A 7,467-nucleotide genomic window follows, 5' to 3' on the forward strand; every position below is an offset into this window, starting at 1 on the left:
ATTGCTAAAGTTGCAGCRAGTMTATAACTATTGCCAKGGGTGGCATYTTTATTTTATGWTAWTAAGACAAGCACTTACCTATGATCTTTTGCCTCTGAGCTTTCCTCTCCATGCTATGCCATATTTCATGGTAGGTAATCCATATTGGATGTAGTGATAATGGGAGCTGCCTTGACAAATGAAATGCAATTCAATGAATTCCTGTATATTACAGACTTAAGCTAGAGCATTTTAGTTTCAATGCAAGAGAAGGAAAATTGAAGCTCTCAACTGCCTCCTGTCACTTTGCATTGAGAACTCCGTCCTCTTAGAAATCATTCCTACTGTTGGGTCGTCTGAAAGTGCTGCTGCCGGTGTTGGTAACTCTGAAACAGTAGACATTGAACATAAATGCTTTTGACACAGACTCTTGGGTAAGAGGAATCCTGGCATAAAACTCAAGAAAAAAAACTCTAGGAATGGTGTCATGACCAAATCCAATGGCACATTAGCTTCAAATGTTACCCATAAACAAGCACAGGTTGAGTATGCTTTTTGAAGGTTATAAGTTTCAGTTCTAGATGATTATCTAGAATCTATAGTTCTTGCATTTCAGCACTTGTCCAAGTTAGTCACGAGTGAAGTCTAGAGTTGGCTATTGTCAAGGTTTTCTCTTACCCCAGTGGACATTACTTTTCCTCTTCCCCTGTTTCTTAGCTGTAAAGAGCACTAAAGGGGACTTTGCTGCTGCATGGCTCTCTGCTATTTCAGGCAGGGCCATTGCTGTGCTCTTATCATTCTCATGTTGTTTTTTCATTTGGTATATTTGTTATTACACCTTAATTCCCATGTTTTTATATGTGTGTATTTTTCTATAATTTTTGCTTTATTATAGGGATATTAAATACCTGGGAYTGGTGTGATCTTGTAATCGTCCTCTGACGTAAAATGATTCTTATTTACTGGCCTATCTCAGCAGGATAGTTCAATTATTATCTATAGCATCAATTAAATCATAAGGAATCTATTCTGCTGACTTTATAGTTGTATTTGTGTCTTTTTAAGGTCAGTTCATAATTATTACCTGCAAGCTACCCTCGGCTAGTCTGCAAATTAGGCTGTCTGTGTTTACAGTCACGACTGTTTTAGAGTAGGTGGATTGGGTATATTTTGATAGGAAAGACTTACTTTGGTAGCTAATTGCCATATGCCCACATGCTATTATAAGGAAGTTACATTTGTATCACATTGCTAAACTCCAAGACTTTTGAAGTTTGAGTTGATGATGCTTTTGTGACGGCTATGAAACAGATACAAGTATTACAATTTGGAGGAGAATATACAGCAGAATGCTAGTTATGAAATGAAAGTTGAGGAAGCGAAAACACTTGAATTATTTAGCACCCTTTTCTGAGCTTTACACTGACCTCTGCTGGTAGTCTTTATAAATGCTGTGAATAAGCACATTATTATTGACCAAATTGTTTGAGACATGCAATCCAATTGCATATCAATTTAAGACTTTTATCCATTTAGTTATTGCTTTCAARTTCATTCAATTCTGTTGTAAACAAAGCCATAATACTGTCTATATATTATTGTATGACTCATATTCGAGTGCAAAACATGTACTTTTGTGTCAAAATAAACATCCAACAAGGTAGATGAATTTCTATGTACCCCAAGCTGCATTTTCCTCCCTAGTTGTATTAAAACTCACTAAAGGTTCATACACATCTACACATAGCTCTCCCAGCTGAAGATGGAGTATGGAAGCACTAGTAGTTATGCTCTTCCTGCACAGCAGGTGGCTGTGTTATCCCTCAGTACCCTCGATCTAGAAATAAAGAACTTTGGTCCTAGAGTTTGATTGAACATTGGCGACGGCAAATTCATATGCACAGGGCACTGTAATGAAGATGCTAGCAACTAGAGGGAAATGTAGATAAGATGTATTTCTGCCATGGTTGATTGCATCTTCTCTGATATGAGTCATTATAATGCAACGGTAAGGAAATTGGATAGATGGTTCAGAAAGCAAGTGGGCACTTTTAAATGTTTATCTTATACGTTTTGCTATATGTTGCCTTTTAGACTGGCGCGGTTAAATGATTGTATATTCTTCACCTGATTTATATCTACGGTATGTTTTATGTAGGCCTACACATCTTTCCTATATTTGCTCTGTCAGTCCTACGAGCTATTTACCATAAACGCACATAGAACATACATGTTAAATGTCCTATGTTCAGCAGATGTACTTATAAATTTGTTTAAAACAGTTCCATGACATATAAAGTATGCTGCTCCAAATTAGTACTTTGTATACGTCAACATTCAAATMAGTAAACAAGGTGGTGGTGGTGGGTGAAAGAATAACAGCTGTAATACAATGGATGTTATACTTTCACTCACCATCGTCCATCTTGTATCACACAATTGTATGTTAACAATAAAAAAAGTTATCATGTGGACTTTCACAATGAATGGGATCTCAAGTTTTAATGCACAGCCACAACGACACTAGATTAGATGCTAATTTGTCTAGTTTGCGGTAGTTAATGAGGCATGATGATAGTTCTATTATACCGCTTTCTAGCTGATGGTGAGTGAAAATAAAATAATAATGAGGGAACACTTTGAAGAGAATCCGTACCCTTTGTGACCTTTCATTACTCTGCTAGTAGTTTGTATTTTATTTGAACTTCAATATTTATTTGATTGATTTTCCATAATTTGTATTTTCAACATCTAAATTATTTTATTTACATTCATTTATTTACATTTTGCGTTAATGAAATACCCTCCTGTACAAATAAAATACTTTTTGTTTCTGTTTCGATTGAAAACAAGGAGGTAAATTATTCCTGTAAATAGACGTCTGCTGTGTCTGTTTTTGTACTTTTAAATAAAGCTTTTTTCCTCATTAAAATTTGGTCTGTTTAACTCCTTGAATGATTTCAAACACTATAGGGTGATTCCTCACGAAAACAGGACAAAAAAAGACCATGATTTTGGGGGATTTTCACAAATTTGAATCCATAGAAAGGTCCTGTGTGGGAAGGATTGTTGACAAATATTTGATATTTATATCAAAGCATAATAGAGAAATAATGAATCAATGTTGGCATGTTTATTACAATTTAGCCTTACCCAGGTCTCCTTTAAAGGTGCTACAAATAGGATTTTCGTTTTTTTAGAATTTTTGCATTGTCATTTCAGAAAATGTCCATAATATAAGTGGCCAATGTAGAAATCGCTGTCATATCCTGGTTACAAATATTCTACACGTTTTGCTCAATTTCAGTAAGTGTTGTAAGCGTTACCAACTGAGAGAATGTGTAAATGGACAAAAAATGGTCGTCTTCTGTTGGTGATTTTCAGGATGTGCAGTGATACAAGTAAAAGGAGGGCTGTGATTGGTTACATTTTCTACAGAGAAATTGTTACAGTAGAAAAAGGGCCATAACTTTAAAACTAGCAGAGATCCCACTCTGGAAAATAGATATGCCCATAAAGTATATTATGCTCAACGATATATAGAAATATTTGCATGTTTTCTATATTCATGTTTATATTTTTCAATATTAATAAATTAATGTAAGAAAAATCGAAATACTACCCATATATTCAGAGCAAGCAGTAAAGCTTCATTTGACACAAATATTAGCTTTTTGGAGTTGGTATTATTTCTCAATTACGCTTTTAGATACCAATGTCAACAATCCTTCCCCCAAAGGACCATTCTATACAGTAGATTAGATTTCCTTATTTTTTTTAATTTACTGGTTAAATGAGAAATCACCCTTTAATCTACAATGAGGTGCTGAGAGAAGGACAGTGTACTGTCTATCCATACTCCCAAGTACTTGTATGAGGTGACTACCTCAAGCTCTAAACCCTCAGAGGTAGTAATCACACCTGTGGGGAGAGGGGCATTCTTCTTACCAAACCACATGACCTTTGTTTTGGCGGTGTTACCTAATTAAGGTAAGACAGTTATTCTGCTCATACACTGAACAAAAATACAGTGCATTCGGAAAGTATTCAGACCTCTTCCCTTTTCCACATTTTGTTACGTTACAGCCTTATTCTAAAATGGATTTAAAAAAGTTAAAACATCAATCTACACACAATACCCCATAATGACAAAGCTAAAAAGTTTTTTTGAAATGTTTGCAAACGTATTAAAAATAAAAAACTGAAATACCTTATTTACGTGAGTATTCAGACCCTTTGCTATGAGACTGGAAATTGAGCTCAGCTGCATCCTGTTTCCATTGATCATCCTTGAGATGTTTCGACAACTTGATTGGAGTCTACCTGTGGTAAATTCAATTGATAAGACATGATTTGGAAAGGGACACACCTGTCTATTCAAGGTCCCACAGTTGATAGTGCATACAGCTTCGAGACAGGATTATGTTGAGGCAAAGATCTGGGGAAGGGTACCAAAAAATGTCAACAGCATTGAAGGTCCCCAAGAACACAGTGGCATCCATCATTCTTAAATGGAAGAAGTTTGGAACCACCAAGACTCTTCCTAGAGCTGGCCGCCCGGCCAAACTGAGCAATCGGGGAGAAGGACCTTAGTCCGGGAGGTGATCAAGAACCCGAGAGTTAATCTGTGGAGATGGGGGAACCTTCCAGAAGGACAACCATCTCTGCAGCACTCCACCAATCAGGCCTTTATTGTATAGTGGCCAGATGGAAGCCACTCCTCAGTAAAAGGAACATGACAGCCCGATTGGAGTTTGCCAAAAGGCACCTAAAGGACTCTGACCATGAAAAACAAGATTCTCTGGTCTGATGAAACTAAGATTGAACTCTTTGCCAAGCGTCACGTCTGGAGGAAACCTGGCACCATCCCTACGGTGAACCATGGTGGTGGCAGCTTCATGCTGTGAGGATGTTTTTCAGTGGCAGGGACTGGATACTAGTAAGGATCGAGAGAAAGATGAACGGAGCAAAGTACAGAGAGATCCTTGATGAAAACCCGAACGCTCAGGGCCAGACTGTGGCAGAGGTTCGCCTTCCATCAGGGCAACAACCCTAAGCACAAGGCCAAGACAATGCAAGAGTGGCTTCGGGACAAGTCTCTGAATGTCCTTGACTGGCCCAGACTTGAACCCGATCTAACATCTCTGGAGAGACCTGAAAATAGCTGTGCAGCGACGCTCCCCATCCAACCTGACAGAACTTGAGAGGATCTGTAGAGAAGAATGTGAGGAACACCCCAAATACAGGTGTGCCAAGCTTGTAGCGTCATACCCAAGAAGACGCAAGGCTGTAATCGCTTCAAAAGTTGCTTCAATAAAGTACTGAAAAGGGTCTGAATACTTATGTAAATTTGATATTTTATAATTTTTTTGTATAAAAAACCCCAGCTGATTTTGCTTTGTCATGATGGGCTATTGTGTGTAGATTGATGAGAGAAAAAAACAATTTAATCCATTTTAAAATAAGGCTGTAATGTAACAAAATGTCTGAATACTTTATAAATGCAACATGTAAAATGTTAGTCCCATGTTCCATGAGCTGAAATAAACAATCACAGAAATCTTCCAAATGCACAAAAAGCTTATTTCTCTCAAATTTGGTGCACAAATTAGTTTACATCCCTGTTAGTGAGCATTTCTCCTTTGCCAAGACAATCCATCGACCTGACAGGTGTGGATGATATCAAGAAGCTGATTAAACTGCATGATCATTACACAGGTGCACCTTGTGCTAGGGACAACAAAAGGCCACTTTAAAATGTGCAGTTTTGCACACAACACAATGCCACATATGTCTCAAGTTGTGAGGGAGCGTGCAATTGGCATACTGACTGCAGGAATGTCTACCAGAGCTGTTGCCAGAGAATTGAATGTTCATGTCTTTACCATAACCTGCCTCCAGTGTCGTTTTAGAGAATTTAGCAGTGCGCCCAACTCGCCTCACAACCACAGACCACGTGTAACCACGCCAGCCTAGGACCTTCACATCCGGGGTTGTGGGTGCTGAGGAGTATTTCTGTCTGTAATAAAGCCCTTCGGTGGGTGAAAAACTCGTTTTGATTGGCTGGGCCTGGCTCCCCATGACTGCACCCCTGCCCAGTCATGTGAAATCCATGGATTAGGACCTAATATATTTATTTCAATTGATTGATTACCTTATATGAACTGTAACTCAGTAAAATCTTTGAAATTGTTACATGTTGTTTATATTTTTGTTCAGTATACATTGTGCATATATAAACTATAGAAAAAATATATATATGCACATCCAACTTATCAGGTGCAGGACAGAAGAACATAACAAAGACAAAAGGAATGTGCGCAACTCTGGTATGCTCCCATGGTGATTTAATCAGATGCACAATAAAGACAAAGTTTCAATCAGAGTTGGATCTTCGTCAGATTGACCTGAGTGGCGGACATTCCTTTTTTTATTGCATATATAAACTACACATTGACACATCCAGGTCAAAACGGGAGGTTTAAAAAAATACTTGCGTAGTCGCAAGAGTTCCGGAACATCTCTTTAATCGTTTATTTTACATGAGTGCAAAATGTGACACAACCAAATAAACCAGGATTCAGTAATAGACACTATAGTTACACTACATCTCAGTGATCACTTTATATCCAACTCTACATCTGTTTCTGCTTTCCCAGTAAGGCAGCAATAATTGGCACATGAAGGTATGGAAAAAGTGATTACATTGCACTTAATTTCCCTAACTTAAACTCAGTTCAAAATGATAGGGTAGATGGTGTCCCTCTATCACAATTTGCCACAAACAGAAACAAAATATATTTTCTAATGACATGAAACCAACTTAAATATCATGAAATATCAAACTGATCTGCAGAAATCACTGAAAACACAGTGTTAATACTACATAGCTTATTTACAATATAGCAATTTATCAAACTTTGTCTTTAAGCTAAACATAACAGCAAACATGTCTTAAAAATTAAACATTGAGACCAAAGTACAATGCATAATTTAACATTTAAACCAATCAAACAATTGCTGTACAAATGTTATCTTCAGTGAATTGAAAGGAACAATAATACGAACATCAGAAACTATAAAAAGGTTCTACTCAAACTATTTACAATACTGCAAATGTTTTTTTTAGGGTTAACATTGTAGAGCTCTGCTGAATTATACACTGAAATCCATGCTGAGAAAATTAATGAGAATACCACAACCCTCCAAGTTGGTGGGAGTCGGCCTTATCCTCCAATTTGTCTGTGGCATGTTAGATACAAAGGATTTCAAAGCGCCAAAGTCTAGAGTTTGAAGTTCCTGCTCCAAAGTCAGTTGTGTCTTTGAAAAAATAATTCAGTTCGTCGGGAGACCCAACAGAGGACTGCTGAGCAAATACTTCAAACACGCAAGAGACATGCAAGAGATGGTCCTTGAAGTGTCAGAGCCAGCCACGACGGGCACGATTCCTGGGTTCCCTCCTGAAGTCGTACATTAATCAGCTCCTAT

Source organism: Salvelinus sp. IW2-2015, linkage group LG20 (genome assembly GCF_002910315.2).
Source record: "Salvelinus sp. IW2-2015 linkage group LG20, ASM291031v2, whole genome shotgun sequence".
In the NCBI taxonomy this organism is placed as follows: Eukaryota; Metazoa; Chordata; class Actinopteri; order Salmoniformes; family Salmonidae; genus Salvelinus; species Salvelinus sp. IW2-2015.